We start from the raw sequence: 16,894 nt of genomic DNA on the forward strand, positions 1-16,894 counted from the left end.
TTCCAAAATTGCAGGTATACAAAAAGTTTATTGATCCATTACTCTTTACAAATTAAGTTGGCAATCCTTGGCTAGCCAAAAAGAACCAATCAATGACGTAACAAGGCATCTCGGGAGATTTTTTATTTCTCCTAGGATAACTAATCGGTAATGACAATGTTGCATGGTTATCATGTTGTTACAATTAAAGGATACTACTTTTAAGATCATAGCTATTTTGTTACTTGCAAAGGAAAAATCAGTGTCATAAGTTAGGTGCCAGTGTGGATGCTTTATCGTGGAAGCCAATGATCATTCACTCTTCTTTTGCTCAGCCCTCCGCTGTTGCATCCAAGGCTTTTCGCCACGAGCGAAGAACGGATTGATGCTTCGTGCTTCTCTCTGAAAGTTCAGATAACATAAAGTTTACAACTTGTATTTTCCTCCATGACTTAATTCCTTACAACAGAGTTCGAACTGTCGCTTCTTTGGTCAGGTTTGACTGAGTTCCTGTACAATAATGTTTGCGCTAGTTTTCTTTTGTTTGAGACGCAATGAGACATAGCCTTGTGTCTAGCGACGAGCGGTAAGAAATAGTGTCAAGGAAAGCTATATTGAGGCTTTGAGCCTTATTCTGTTTCAGGACGGCCGTAGTAGTTAGCTATATTGAGTCTTTCAGCATTATTCTGATTCAGGGAGGCGCTAGTATTTTTTAACTCTACACACCGCTGACCAAAACATCGTAGGAACTTCTAACTTGACAAGATTGTCCTTTAAAATGTGAAGGGTAAAAGAAATAATGATTCGGCTTGAAATAACCCTTCCCACACGCCCGGTCTCACAAAAAAAGAGTGCAATATGGGCACGACTCGTAAAAATTTCGATTGGTATCGTTCCTTTCCGAAATGCCATAGCAAGTCTAACAGTAACGCAACCAGGGTACATATTACATGTCAACCTTTTCTTTGGACTGTATTTTTTTCCCAATAAGTCCCAATGGTGGACGCCTATCGCAGTTAGTCTTCACACCCAAGCCGGCGATTACAAAGACGGCAACAAGAATCACAAGAGCTATTTTCTTCATCTTCAGATTGTGTGAAAACCGATGAATCTAAAGTATGGAACTTTGTCTGTTGTTGTCTGCGTCTGAAAGGTCCTTCTGTTTTCCTGAAAGGACAGAAACACATTGTTTATTATTCGTATCAAGAAGAAACTTCCACTTTTCCCATCGGCTTAATTGCGTATTTTGAAAAAACGCTCTTGTGATCAATGCTCACAGAGTCCTTCGAGGCGGATGGGCTTTATAATGCACGAAGATTGAGCATAGCTGATAAACTGGATTAGCAGTAACAAACCCCATTGCGAAGTGGTCACCATTTACCGCGATTTAATAGCAAATTGTGGAAAGGAACAGATGGTAAGGCAGCCTCCATTCCCATGGTGCCTTTATCAAATTGCATGACGCAGAAAATGTCAATTTTCTCTACTTTCTCGTCGTTTTTTTGGGTTTTTGTTTAATTCTATTTCTCATGTTTCAAAACAACTCGGAAAGAAACAAAAGCCAAACTACAACTTTACCGTGATACGAAGATTTGGGTACCTAAGTGACGAAAGTCATTTCACGATTTGATAGCAAGGTTTCGAAGCCGGGCTTTGGTTGAAATTAAAAAGTCCTCTACCTCGTCATTCAACCATGTGGGTATGTGTTTTCAAATTATTGCATATATATACAGTTGATACAAGTGTGGTTACAAGTGAAGTTTAAATAGGATCTAACAACAATGGATGAACAATACTCTGAATAAGTTCCACTACAAATTGAAAGAGAGTTTACAACAATGGTATAATACCAAGGATAACTGTGAAAACGAAACAGTACGTGTAGCAGTATTACTAATGAGCTATACAAATTAAAAAGTTCAGAAGTCAAATAGTGATAAAAACTACAGTAATTTGTCTAAAGGATCTGCAACCTGATCGAAAAAGCCCTCCAAATTCATGCATAATTTATACGGTTTTTTGAGTGGAATTCTTGTCTTTTATTTAGTCCAAAGGGTGAGAGAGAAAATAGCTGTGCACTCCAGTATGCTTCTTTAGTAATAAGTAAAACTTGTGAAGTCGCCGTACACTTCAACAAAACACCACATATCCTATCTAATTTCACTTATCAATGTATAGATTAAATTCCCACAAGCACATCAAGAAGCAGATATAAAGGAAAGCGGAAGTGACGCTGATTATTGTAGGGAGGCACGAGCAACCGCTGACTAGTCGCTGTTAGTTATGGTCTGCCTTCATGGTCAGCAAAGGCGGGTTATGCCATTAGCGTATGTAAAAGTGCTTCGTAAACCACAACACAGTAACAAGAATTTGAGCGGCCCCAGACTTAACAAATAGTTGTCTTTAGAGCTTACAGTTTCATTAAAATTCGACGGTGAATCTTAGAAGTTATATTGTTTTCAACCAATATCTAGACACTCAGATATCAATGACGAAAGAAGAAAAACGGAAGAAGATAATGAAAGATAACGTTTCTGTCATCTGCCATGCCACCTGTACGGGTCCGCAAATGATCCCCAAACTGTACCGCAAATGATCCCACACAGTAAATTTTAGAGAGTTATAATAACTCCCCTAGTAGAGTTAATTTTACTCCTCATGGTGGAGTTACTTTTTTTCGAGTTAAAATAACTCCATAAAGGAGTTATTTTCTCTCGAAGTAGAGTTAATGTAACCCATAAGGATGGAGTTATTTTTTTGGAGTTATTTTAACTCTCAAAAGGAGTTTAGTTTAACTACCTTCTGGAGTTAAATTTTAGGTTGGAGTTAATATAACTATTATTGAGGAGTTATTTTAACTCTAATTTGATAGTAATGTAGGGGAGTTATTATAACTCTGTCATTGGAGTTGGTATAACTCAATATTTTGGAGTAACTTTTACTCCAGGACGAGAGTTATTTTTACTCTCATATGGGAGTAACGCCAAAGGAGTTACTGCAACTCCAAAAGGAGAGATAGTTTAACTCTTACCATGGGTGTTATTTTAACACTCTCAGTGGAGTTGGTATAACTCACTGTTTTGGAGTAACCTTTACTCCAGGAGGAGAGTTATTTTTACTCTCATATGGGAGTAACGCGAAAGGAGTTACTGTAACTCCAAAAGGAGAGTTAGTTTTACTCTTAACATGGGAGTTATTTTAACTCTGTCAATAGAATTGGTATAATTCACTGTTCTGAGAGTAACTTTGACTCCAGAAGGAGAGTTTTTTTAACTCTCATATGGGAGTAACTACCAAGGGGTGACTCTAACTCTGAAAGGGGAGAGTTGGTTTTACTCTTGACATGGGAGTTATTGCCGTAGAGTTACTTTAACTCTGACTGGAGAGTTGGCGTAATTCACCTGTCTAGAGTTTTAACTAATTGACTCTGCATGCTCCAATTACCTCGTGTCTAGAAGACAATACTTCGTAGAGTTACTTTGAATCTACCAGTGGAGAGTTAGTGGAATTGGTATCAATTCCTCTTTACCCTCTAAACAGAACGCATTCTCCAAAGGTTATTTATTAGCTTTGCAAGGAGAGTTACAGCTGTAACTTACTTCGAGAGAAACACAAAAGATTACAGCGATACGCCATCACTGATTCGCTCGCTGATTTCTGTTTCCCACAAGTTTATTGCAGTGTTTCGCGCGTTGTTGCGACAAAGCTCAAAAGATCATTGTTCTTTGACAGTCATGTGACAAACCACGTGATCAAGGTTTAAGCGGACAATGCGACTTGTATCGCCAACGTATTCCTCGTTTTCGTTTGCAAGGCTTGGGTCAGTCGATCTTTCGGTAAATTGAAGGTTCCTTTCAGCTTTGAGTGGAAAATAACTCTTCAACAGGTACGTTATACAATATACAAACTCTTTTTCCGTCGAAATCTGTATTAATCCTACAAAAGCTACATGAAATGTAAGATAAACTTAATGCATGTCGTTTCGATTGTGAAGTTAATGAAAAGGTTACATGTAGGACTTAAGCTTATTGTTCAGCACTTGAATAGAATGATTTTGAGTTCTTGGTACTTAAAGGCCTATTGCTTGCGTTAGTCAATTCTATATAAATGGACAGTGAGTTTAAAAGCTTTTTTTTGAAGTCAAACGTAAAGGAGAGTCACTTTCGAGGCTGGAAAAGGAGGAGGTGAGTTTGATGCTCACTACCCTGCTAGCAGAGGTTTCTGTATGGGAAGTGTTTTGGCATCTACGAAGTCGTTCGCTTCTATTGTATTTTGCCTAGTCCGAGGCTTATTTCAGCTTACTTCCTCGAGAAAAACTTTCTCTTGGGAGGTAAACGAGCCGACTGTGCGAAATACAAGAGAAACGAACGACATCGTACATACTAAGAGACTTGCCAGAGAGAAACCTCTACTTGCATGGCATGTCCCCCTCTATTGAAATAAAGATGTCTCACTGTCCATTTAATTCACTTTCGACTTGAGGCTAAACTGAATTCAAAAGTTTACAACTTTTTAAAAATATTTTCTTTCCATGCACACTATTTATTGCTGGCGAACTCGAACGGGGCGAAACCTTCGGCAGGGGGCGAAACTGGCTGTTTTCCGTCAGAGCCTATGGGTCTGTTCAAGAGCAAACGTTAACGCCGTTACCTGTTAAATTGTAACAAACAGATTATTTGCATGCATTTGGTCATAAAGCCAAGCGTTCCCTCTAAGGACCGCAAATGACCCCGGAACGCAAGTGATCCCCATTTTGGACCGCAAATGATCCCGAAAAAAAAGTAAGGAATGGCATGGGGGGTGGATTGGTGTGGATAGAGAATTAATGTGAAGAGCGCTTATTTTTATTAAAAGCACTTAATAAAATCATGCATGGCGCACAACAGCTTTCGGCCTCTTTATAGTTGTCAAGAAAGACTGCAACAAGGCTGTTATAAATTTGCCACATTTAATTATCGGATACAATCATCAAAAAATAACTTGGACGGAATTCTAAACTGATTGTGACTAGGCGCCCGTTTCTCCAAACCTGCGAGCAGAGTCTCTTTCGATCTTCCCACAGGTTACCCAGGCTCACTGTGTGTGCCACATAGGTAAATGTAGAAAACATGTGAGGCGAAGTTTAGGTCTGGAAATTTGCTAGAAAATGGAAATAAAAATCGATGAAACTTACCATGTGGTGAGCTGTTGTTGTCTTTACTACGTACACGAAGTTTCGAGAAAAATGGTCCCCGTTCACCTTCCTTCATAGTATAGTGACACGGCAGGAGATGGACGCCAGCGTCGGGACTCCGATCGACCCAAAACAAGCACGATTTTTTCGCAAAAATCGAATCCAGTCGCTAAATAAACACGCCAGGCTCGTGGAACATGAATTTCTCTAAACCATGAATCCACTGAAGCATCTCCAAGAAGCAACGCGAAGCCACCAGGCTCCGTAGAACTTGTAAGTTAACCTGCTAAAATGGCGGCCCGAAGCCGTTGTCCTCGCAAAGTGTCCAATTCAAAATGGCACTGAACTCGGGATGCCTGGTGACGAGTGTAATAAGTCCCCCTGGAGGGAGGGGAGTCCCAAATTTCCCAAAACAAAACTCACTGAGCAATCTGTGACTCCTCTCCCTCCAGAGGGACTTATTTTACTGGTGACCAGGCGTCCCGAGTTCAGTGCCATTTTGAATTGGACACTTTGCGAGGACAACGGTTTCTGGCCGCCATTTTCGCAGGTTAACTTAGAAGTTCTACGGAGTCTGGTGGTTTCGCGTTGCTACCTGAAGATGCTTCAGTGGATTCATGGTTTAGAGAAATTCATGTTCCACGAGCCCGGCGTGTTTATTTAGCGACTGGATTCGATTTTCGCGAAAAAATAGTGCTTGTTTTGGGTCGATCGGAGTCCCTAAGCTGGCTTCCGTCTCCTACCTTGTCACTATACGATGAAGGAAGGTGAACGGGGACCATTTTCCCCGAAACTTCGTGTACGTATTAAAGACAACAACAGCTCACCACATGGTAAGTTTTATCGATTTTTATTTCCATTTTCGAGCAAATTTTCAGACCTAAACTTCGCCTCATATGTTCTGTATATTTACCTATGCGGCTCACACAGTGAGTCTGGGTTACCTGTGATCTTCCTAGAAAAATCGGGTCTGCCAGCGGGCCTCGATTCTGCGACATTTGGTATTGACACGCTTGACCAGTTACTGCAAAACCACGAAACGAAAACAAACAGTCGGGATATTCGAACAACTGTGGCAAACACACGACAACCTCATTTCCTTGGAAACCCAAGGCAATTTATCCTTTAAAATTGCCATTTCAGTTTTTACTGAAAAAGTTATCAATATCTGGCAGATTCGTTTTAGTAACCGACATACAGAATCCGAAATTCTCATGGGAATTTATAATTGCCACGTGTATCTCTGGCGAGTATCATTTGATGTCATTGGCCGTTTTTATGCTAGAGACGTTAAAGTCGTCTCAAGACGACTTTAACGTCTAGTATAAAAACGAGGAATTAGACAGACGCATTTAACGTCTGACGACTTTAACGTCTTGTTTTAAGTGCGTCGTTTAGACGCACTTAACAGACGACTTTAACGTATCAGACATTAAATGCGTCTAGTATAAAAACGGGACGCCCTAACTTGGACGCATTTAGCCCTGAGTCCTTTTTTAATCTGCTCTTCGTTCCTTCCTTGCTCTCTTGGTCGACAAGACAAACAAGCCATGCGCCCAGGTTAAATCTAGTTCCTAGTCCATCGCCAGAAAATGCTGATTTCTAGACTGATTTCTGTCACAAAAAAATATTTGCATCTGTCCTTCCAGGCGACGTCGAGACATAAATTTGAGAAGCTGCAATTCCGCCACGTTTACTTGCTCATATATTCGTGTGTTAACGTTTATTTGGTGCCCGAGTTTGCTCGTGCCCAGTGTCTTCCGATAATAGAACCTAGTCATTTTTTTAGAAAAGTCTTGTTTTTGTCCGTTAGTCTGTCTGATTTTATGCGTCCCGTTTTTATACCAGACGGCTTTAACGTCGCAGACGTCAAATGCGTCTTGACGACTTTAACGTCTCTAGCATAAAAACGGCCATTTGTGAGCTTCGCCTTCCAAGCACTCGTCGAAATGGCTAAACTGCTTTTTCTGATCGTTTTTGTGTCTTCATTGGTAAAATTTGAGAATGTTCTTGGAGTTGACGATGTTGATGATAAGAAAAAGCAAGAAGAGAAAAGGAAAAACATGTTCAGCGATCCTAGCGTTAGACCGATACTTTTTATATGCCCGTAAATGAAAAGGGTCAGTTTTTAAGAAATCTAACAGATTCAACTTTCTATCCATAGCCAACGCGAAAAAATCTGCCTTTGGATGATGACGTGTACGATGCTCTTTTCAGTATATTATCTGGTGAGAAATCACTTCTCGACTGGCCTAAGAAAGGTGACCAAGGCTTAAGGCAACGAGTTTAAAGAAAATTAAGAAGTGATATCCATGACCTAAAAGAAGTCCATGATCCAATAGTTGGTCAGAAGAAGAAACGAATCGTCGAAAAGAAAATAATTGCATTGTGGTGAAAAAGTCAGAGGTCTCTCAGCTCGTGAATATGAATTCCGCGTACCACGAAACTAAAGGTGAAGGCGCAAAAAAACTAAACAGACAAATGTCTCATACCTACTGTGATTTATCGCGTCGGATTATCCAACGCAATCTAAATTCAATGAAACAGCAACAAAAAGTGAGACCCTTTTTTTTATAATAAGGCGCCTCTCCGACCAATCAAAGCATTCACAAATACAAGAAAGGCATCAAGTGGATCTTGTTAGTATGGTTAGCTTGCCAGGCAATATATATGGTGACACATATAAGTACATAATTAACAATTATTCTTTGAAATCGAGGTGAATAGTGGCAGAATATTTAAACATGGCAAATCTAAATAACCTTCGTTAAAATCCTCGTCACAAACAGCAAAATGGTCATTTAACACCGTTTAAATCAGGAATCTAAATAGAAAGTCTGCTTGTTAAAACATTTTCACCGTTCGATCAAAGTTTTTGAGGTTCATTTGAAATGGAAATTGAAAGTGCAGTTGGTAAAGGATCGACATGAAATGGCAGCTGCGCTGTAATTGAGGTGAGCGTTAGTTTGTTGTACAATGACCCGTCTTGTTTCCTTGCAGCCGTTTAAAACTTTCTTAGACATTTTTTTAATTTCTCGATTTCAGTAACAAATTCGTTTTGGTGGTCGACCAGCCCTACAAGAGAGAATTACTCCGGGTGAAACAAATTGTTGGTGTGAAGATTGTTTAATTTTCAGCAATAATTATCTGGAAAAACGAAGTCAAGACTAGTTGGCAAAAGTATGAACTCTTCTCTTACCCTTGAAAACTTTCAGGCCAAATTTTGCGGCTTTCTTTGTCTTCTGCAGCACAGCATCATTTTGTATTCTCAATATTTCCGATTCATAAATGCTAGCGAGTTTGGGCTGGCCACTTTGTTTTGTTTGGATCAAGCATTATTCACTCCGCAGGGAGTGAATAATGCTCAATTACTCCGAGATAGCGAACCAATCAGATTGCTTGAAACACCAAGATCACTGAGTGAGTATATAGTAATGTCTGTTATTGACATTTTTAGTAGATTTCTTTTCTTGCGTCCTCTTCAAACAAAAGAGACCAGTGAAGTGGCAAAGCATCTTTTGGACATTTACATGGAGCACGGCCCCCCAGAAATTTTGCAAAGCGATCAAGGTCCGGAATTTAAGGGAGTGGTAAAGACTGTGAAGCGATAAACGTTCGCATAACTAAAAGCTCGGACTACAGTCCTCAAACGCAAGGAAAAGACGAGCGCTCACACAGAACATGGAGGGAGAAATTAAGGTTTGATTTGATAAATAACGGCGGCGATCTAAACTTGGTGGAGTACCTTCAACATTACCAACAACTGTACAATGAATCCCCCCATGGTTCTCTCGGATTCGTCAGTCCATTTGAAGTGTACTTTGGTAGAAAGCCGAACAGGATTCGGAATACACTGTTTCTTGGGGGAAAGAAAGAAAGAATATGAAGTTCTGGAAGTAAATAACAGCAGTTTTGAAACGGGTGAGAGCAAGAGCGAAGAACTGTTGGAGCTAGAAATCGAACGAGATGCTATCAGGCAGGAGGCTCTGGATGCTTCTAATGGGGCTGCCCAGTATATGGTAAAGCGGGAGTTAAGGCGAAATCCACCTTCACTCTATTACATAGGAGAAACTGTTTTGGTTCGCATTCCCATTTCCAAAAAAATTGTCAAGGGAAAAAGAACTCCCTAAAGAGCATTTGTGAAGGAGTTATCATTGAGGCACCGTGCACAAGTATTTGATCAGTTACAATGACCCAGAGACACGGAAAAGCAAAACGAACTAGTTTAAAGTAGATGATGTTACTTCAGTCACGAAAGAGGAAGAAAATGAGAGACAACAAAAAGCAAAGAGTAACAATTGTAAACGAACTTCCAGATTCAGAGATCACGAAGAGTCCACAGATCAACCAGCCAAGCGAAGGACAAACAACGCCAGTTTGTTAGAGGCCAGCATAAATCAAATACTTTCCCGTGAAAAGCTTAATGGTGATACCATTAATTTGTATTTTGAATTTTTGACGAATACTGAGGACATTAAAGAAGGAAACTGGGGAGTTGCAACGTCCTTCTTTTATCCTTAGTTGCATCGACCGATTGAAACCTCCACGTACTCCAAACACATAGGCAACAACACTCTGTGGGAGTATGAAAAACTGATGGCACCTGTACACCTTCCTGCAGAGCGCCATTGGCTGCTGTTCGTCATAAGTGTTGTTAATTTATGCCTTTACATTTATGATTCCTCTAGTTGCACTACAATAGCTTACCGAACAATTTTTGATACCATTAAAGAAAAATGTATAAGAAATGAGCTCCATTGTGTTTTTGATGAGGATAAAGCTCTCTTCCAGGTGGACAGTTGGGCGAGTGTGCACCTCAATGTCCAAAGCAAAGAAATGACACCGATTGTGGTGTATTTACCTGTCTTTTTGCAAAATGGTTGCTGTTTTCGAGTTCAGCCATTGTAGCCTTACTCTCAACGAAGCTCCACGAAATGAGATGGCGAGCGATTTACTAAATCTTGCATCATCCTTACCCGACGTTTTCCAGTGGATGGCAAACGGTAAGCAAGCTTCAGACAAAGGTGAATCACCAAAGAGTCGGTTCGACATGGAATTGGGAAAGGCAGGATTAACATATAGCCATCCTCCAACCCCCAAAGATGGGAACTGCCTATTCCATGCAATGAATGACCAGCTAATACGCCTCGGAAGGGTCTCGCAGAGTGCCACAAAAGTGCGATGTGACTTGGTAAATTACCTCCGCAGTAATCCAACAACCCCGGACGGGACTTATTTCAGAGAATTTATCAAACACGGAGCATGGGATACCTATCTGAGAAGGACGGCTATGGCTGGTGAATGGGGTGACTGGATTGCTTTATGGGGCCTAATTAACATGTTTGAAATCCCGGTGGTGGTAGTATCAAGCTTAGGAGAAACGGGATTGAATATCATCTACCCCGGAGCTGGTTATGAAAACGAAGCCACTAGATATATGGCCTTACTTGGCCATGAAGCAGAGCTGCATTACCATAGCCTGGAACCAATAGCTGCTCAGAATCGCCAGCTAGCCATTGCTCAGGAATTAAAGCAAAAATACTGCGAAGGAAGAATAACAGAAGAGATTTGTCCCAGATGTGGAAGGCAATTCGAGTGCTACACACAAGGTGTATTTAAGAGCGGTGGAGCATTGCAGGTCTACGCAAATGATTTTTTTCGTCTGTAATAGTTGTTTAATGGACGACGTTTAGTCAAGGACATGGGAAAAAACAAACTGCAGTATTGCATGTTGAACCAAAGCTTATAGGCTAAAACATTGCGTTCTAGTTATTAATGTTACGATTGTTGCAAGCCGGGCCCGGGTGGCGTCCTTTTCGCCTCGTCAAAGAGATCAGTGGGCCTTTTCTCGAAAGTCCCTAAACTTTTCACATGTCACAATTCCCTCTTTATCTCAAGAAGGGAGAGGGTTTAAGTGTTTCACAATCCGCTTTTAGTTATCTCGAAAAAACATGCTAAAAGTCATCGGGACTTCTCGAGAAACAGGCCCCTGGTCACAATCGGTTTAGAATTGCGTCCAAGTTAGTTTTTGATGATTGTATCCGATAATTAAATGTGGCAAATTTAAACTAAAATGAAGCAGAAACCTGTTGCTAGCCATGCATGATTTAAAGTGAATTTAATAAAAATAAGCGCTCTTCACATTAATTCTCAATCCAGACGAATTCCACCCTCCATGCCATTCCTCACTTATTTTTTCGGGATTTTTTTTGGTCCAAAATGGGGATCATTTGCGTTCCGAGATCATTTGCGGTAGAGTTTGGGGATCATTTGCGGTTGTGGGATCATTTGCGGACCCGTACATGTCTGCCATGACGATGAACATTTCGCTAGAATTAAGTAGTTTCCATAGAAGTCAAGCCAGTTGTTATTAATTAATCAGCGATGAGCTGTCTGTTATTTTTCATGTGATGTGTGCGATGCAGATTTTGTTGGGAACACCGCCCGACACCTCCACCAGGGCATTGCTTAGCTCAAGAATTGGGCGATCGGAAAACATTTTATGGATTCTCATGGTAGCAGCAGTATTTTAAAAATAGAGCAAATTCAGGTGTTTAGTTTTTGAAATGTTATTCATTGGAAACCTCAAACCTTCTTTAAGTACTCAAGCAGCTTCCATTGGTGCTAAGCTTTTTGTTCAACTTGTTGTATTATTGTAGATATTGTGCCTTTTGTATTTATAATCAATTCCATTATTATTATTATTTTTTTACATGATAATGACGTTGGGATTTCGTCGAAACGTCGTCGTGTTTTGGAACATTTTCGCTTTTATTATGTCATGTTATTTTATCGCAATTTTTTCCTGAGGAAATGTTTTTCTAAAATAAACTTTGAAAGTTGTGAAATCGATAGGAAACAAGATGTCGAGGTCTTTTTGATTCATTAAAATAAACATGACACGTATCACTTGATTCACCCATATCGTTATGTGTTTTTAACACTTGCATTTTACTATGAAAAATACGCAGCCCTGTTTCTTTACTATGTTTTCATATAGGAATTCTAGAACATCCAATTTTCGTTTGTTTGGCCGTTTGTAGTGGTTTAACTTTCCGATGGGTAAATGAGATATGCATTTGTATGAAAAGTTGAGAAAATGTTACTTTGTGGGGATACATTTACTGTAGTTTCATATACATGTGAATGCCGTACAAATCATATATGGTGGCCTGATGGAAGCCGTGAAAAAGTCTATTGAGCCATTAGATCTGGATACCAATACCAAAGAGATTATCTTATCCTGGGAACCCAGTAAACCTTATGGCCTTAACTTCAAAACTTAGAGAAGCTGTGTTGTATAATATTTGAAAATTTGATTCGCTTCTGTCAGCGAAACTCGAATTCCGGCCGGGTTTAACTGATAGAGACTACTACTACTACTACTACTACTACTACTACTACTACTACTACTACTACTACTACTACTACTACTACTACTACTACTACTAATAATAATAATAATAACCTTTATTTAAAGAGGGTAACACCTATTACTATAAAAGTATTCTCCCTAGTGGCCCTCTATTTAGCTATATAGAGTTAGATCTCGACAATACTTGCAACCTACCTGCGCGTAAGCGCTTGGATCAACAATTTGCACTGAGGCCCTATAAATATTACTCACTTGTTCAAAGGAACTGAATACTGTCCATGGCTGGTTTTTAATGATGCGTTAATTTATTCTACATTTACGCCCAATGGAAGTTGTGTCAAAATAAACAATGGCTTTTTTGTCACAATTTGTCAAGTTAGTTATCCGTTCAACCGTAAATATTCAATCGGGTAAATCTATTTGCAAATTAGTGCTTAGTGGTTATATAATTCGTGAAAATACATGCTTAGTTCGAATTGTTGTCGTCATGGTTACCAGGCTTATAGGGATATAATGCACTTGCATTTTGCCTAAGGCCAAACTCACACGGTACCGTGCAAATTTTCTAGCGGTTGAAAATTCGTGCATTTAGGGGTTCTGTCACACGGAACCTCGCTAAACGTACGAAAATTTAGACGCCTCGCCGTTAAAAATCGGTGACGAATTATTATTTATAGCCGGTACGGTGAAGTTTAACCAGCGCGCTGTGAACACCTTGACGGTCTAAATTTTTGCAAGGCCCTAACCCTAACCCTAACTTCTTTCTTGACACCATTTTGGATCTCGTAAAGTAGCGCTCTACGCATGAACAAATGGTAAAACCGCTGACAAAGGTTAAACTTTAATCCGGTTCCGTGTGAACAGAGCGAAAATATTGCACGGTTCCGTGCGAATAAAATGGCCTGTTAAAATTTTCGACCGGTCAAAAATTCGTCCGGTACCGCGTAAATCTGGCCTAAAATCAATAAAATTGATACTGTCTGGCTCTCTCTCTTTCAACTTAAACTCCTCATTAAGGAATAAGGGACCAGCAAGATTTAGCGCAAAACCCTTTTTCGGCCTTTTTTCGATTCTATTTGTCGTTGTTCACACGCAACTTGGGAGAAACAAAAGCGAAACTGTACATCAACCGAGATTTGTGCATAATTGACAAAATTAATGGCTACGCAATCATTAAAGCACAAGTTTAAACTTAAGTGGTGCCGTCATAGTTTTCAGGCTCTTTAGGATACAATGCTATTGTTAATTTTTTAGGTCTCTTTCTCGCCTTTGTGGTATAATCTGTTTCTAGCTCTTAGAATTCTAACTTAAAGACCTCTGAGATCGTGTTGCAGAAATTAATTAAGGAGAGACGCTCTCGGTTACACCAACAAACTTTATTCCGCGCGCCCACAATACCGCTACATAACTTTATTCTGCGCGCCTTCAATACCACTAGCTACGCAGGCTACGATTCATTTTGAATTAGCTGTTCCTGGACAGTTCAGACAGTCCCAAAAGGTAAATCCGCAAATGCACAAGAGTTTATTCATCCATTATTCGTTGAAAATTAAATTGCCATAATAATTCATCGCTACCTTGGTGACGTCAAAAAGAACAAATTCCTTATTTTGTAATGTTCTACAACCAATTGATGACATAACAGGTCATCTCGAGAGACTTTTTTATTATTCGCGAATCTTGAGATATACTGATCAAAAATAACAGTAATGGCTATTATTGGGTTACAAGTGAAGGATGCTTCTCTAAACATTAAAGCTATTTTATTATTGTAAAGAAGAAATCACTGTTATTGCGAGTAAGGTGCTGCAGTTGCGTTATCGTGATAACCAATGATCATTTACATTCTTCTTTGCTTCTCTTTGTCCTGCGCTGTCTCATTTCAGGCTTCTCACCACGTGGAAAGAGCGGATGGATGCTGCGTTTTTCTCTCTGAAATTTCAGATAAGATAAATGTTAAAACTTGTGTTTTCCTGATCAACTTTGTCAGCATGACATAACAGGTTTCGAGCTGTCGCCACTTCAACCAGGTTCGCGTGCCTAAACGGTAATCTGGAAGCAAAAAAGTTCAAGCTTCTTGGGAATTAATTTATTTTTAATGCTTGCCTTGAGAGCCGGGGATCCCAGGCTCAAGACACGTCCTGGCCACTGGTTGAATTTGTTCCTCGCAGTCCATGGTTTAACTTATCAGCTGCACTTGTAAATAGCCAACTGGTTTGCCTCCGGCCAGTTGGGATTCTTAACAAAGTTGGTGTTGAATGTTCTGTTCTGTCGCAATTGCGTTTCATTGGCCCTGAAAAGCCCCTATTGGGAGTGTTCAATTAAGTATATGTGTATGCATGAAGGTAAAAGCTGTGCGATTGTTTTCTTCTGTTGGAGACACAAAGAAATATGACCCTTATGTCCTGGGACAAGGAAAGCCGTTAAGCTTTTAATACTTAGCAGTTGTGAGCTGTGTATACCACTGACCAAATATCGCATAAACTACTGATATGCTTGTCGTTCAAAATGTGAAGGCGAAGCGAAAATATTATGGTGATTCGTTATGAAATCATCCCTCCAACACTTAATCCTGTTTCCCCGAAACTCAAGAAGTCAAGTCAAACCACTTCCAACAAAAGCAACACATCCAAAGGTACTTATCAGATGTCAAACCTTTTCTTTAAACAGCATTCTTTTTGCAAGACGATCACAATTTGTATTGTCTCCTCGGCATTCAGTCTCCACAACCAAAGTAGCGAATATAAAGACAGCAACAAGAATGACAAGAGCTATTTTGTTTATCTTTAGCTTGTGTAGTCTTTAGTATGTAACTGTGCGGTGGCAAACGTCTGTTGTCTGTTTTCTGCGTCTGAAAGGTCTTCCTGTTTTCGTGAATGGACAAACACATCATTAAAAATTATTAAACACAGCAAAACTCGAAGTTACTTTTCCGATTTAAGTGATAGAGACTGCATAGTTGTTCAGTTAGATGTCGACTATATAGCCACTTTACCTGCGTGTTATGCACTTGGCTTAGCAATTTCACTGAGCGAGGGCCTTTTAATATTTCTCAGTTCTTTAAAGACACTGCAGACTGTAGAGAGGGAAAAAAATCTAACCAGTCAAGTTAACGGTCAACAGAAGTTGTGTCAAAATAAGCAATGCCTTCTTTGTCACAAGTTGTTCATCCGTAAGATTCAATCGACTTAAATAAATCACGAAAGCTCTATTTGCTATCTGGGAGTTCGTGGTCACGTGATTCTTGAAGGTACGTGCTTAGTTCGAAGTGTTGTCGTCATCGTTACCGTGCTCATCCTTGATGAAATGCAATTACATTCCTAAACTGAATGATATTAATATTGATACTGTCTGGATCTCTCTTTGACATCTTAAAATCCTCATTGAGGAATAAGGGACCGGCACGATAGCGAACAAGAATTTTTCCGCTTTTGTTCGATTCTGTTTGGCGCTGTTCACAAACAACTCGGGAAGAAACAAAAGCGAAACTGTAACTCAACCGTGATACTAAGATTTGTGTAGTATCTAAGTGACAAAACTAATTTTCAAATAATCCTTGAAAGCACATGCTTAGACTAAAGTGGTGTCGTCATAGTTTTCAGGCTCTTAATGATACAACGCTATTGTTAATTTTTTGGTCTAAAGATATATTCACACTGGCTGCACGAGATCCGTGCTTAATGGTTACGTGATCTTTTAAAGTACGTGCATAGTTCTCAAAGGTGCTGTTTCAGTATATTAAAGATTTAGCTGGTGCTTTTCTCTCCTTCGTGGTATCATCTGCATACACTCCTTAAAGTTATAGCGCAAACAGCTTCGACTAATGTAACTCAACCTCTCTTTAACACGATATTGACGGTGACATTGAAAAAGCCAGTGATTCGGGTTTTCTCAATGAATATGACATAATAATGTGTTTATTCAGCCATTACTCGTTGCAAGTTAATTTGACAATCCTTGCAATTGACTAGCCTAATAAGTTATCGCCACCATGATGTTGTTAAAAAGAAGAAATCCCTTATCTTGTATTGTTTTACAACCAATCGATGACGTAACAATGGGACTCGAGAGATCTTTGATTTGTAGCGAATCTTAACATATACTAATCGATAACGACAATAGAGGTTGTCATGTGGTTACAAATGAAGGATACTCCTTTTAACATTAAAGCTTTAAATTATTATTATTTGCAAAGAGCAAATCCCCATTATCAGTAAGATGCTGTGGATGCGTTATCGTGGAAACCACTGAACGATCTCATTCATTCTTCCTGGCTCAGCTTTGTCCTGCGCTGTCACATCCAATGGTTCTCACCACGAGCGAAGATAGGATGGATGAGCGACCAGCTATCAGAAATTGTCAAGGAA

At 39.7% G+C, this 16,894-nt stretch overlaps 2 long non-coding RNA genes across 2 annotated transcripts; both read right to left on the bottom strand.

Annotated features, from left to right (window-relative positions):
* Positions 1 to 108: 108 nt before the first annotated feature.
* LOC138032832 (uncharacterized) lies at positions 109 to 12,833 on the bottom strand. Its single transcript, XR_011128478.1, has 3 exons — positions 12,723 to 12,833; positions 938 to 1,146; positions 109 to 381 (listed from the first exon to the last, which is right to left on the bottom strand). It is a non-coding gene; the product is annotated as an uncharacterized lncRNA (long non-coding RNA).
* A 1,055-nt stretch (positions 12,834 to 13,888) lies between these two features.
* Positions 13,889 to 15,718, bottom strand: LOC138032833 (uncharacterized). The gene is made up of 3 exons (XR_011128479.1): positions 15,523 to 15,718; positions 15,183 to 15,391; positions 13,889 to 14,459 (listed from the first exon to the last, which is right to left on the bottom strand). It is a non-coding gene; the product is annotated as an uncharacterized lncRNA (long non-coding RNA).
* Between the last annotated feature and the right edge of the window lie 1,176 nt (positions 15,719 to 16,894).

Source organism: Montipora capricornis, chromosome 14 (genome assembly GCF_036669925.1).
Source record: "Montipora capricornis isolate CH-2021 chromosome 14, ASM3666992v2, whole genome shotgun sequence".
NCBI classification, from domain to species: Eukaryota; Metazoa; Cnidaria; class Anthozoa; order Scleractinia; family Acroporidae; genus Montipora; species Montipora capricornis.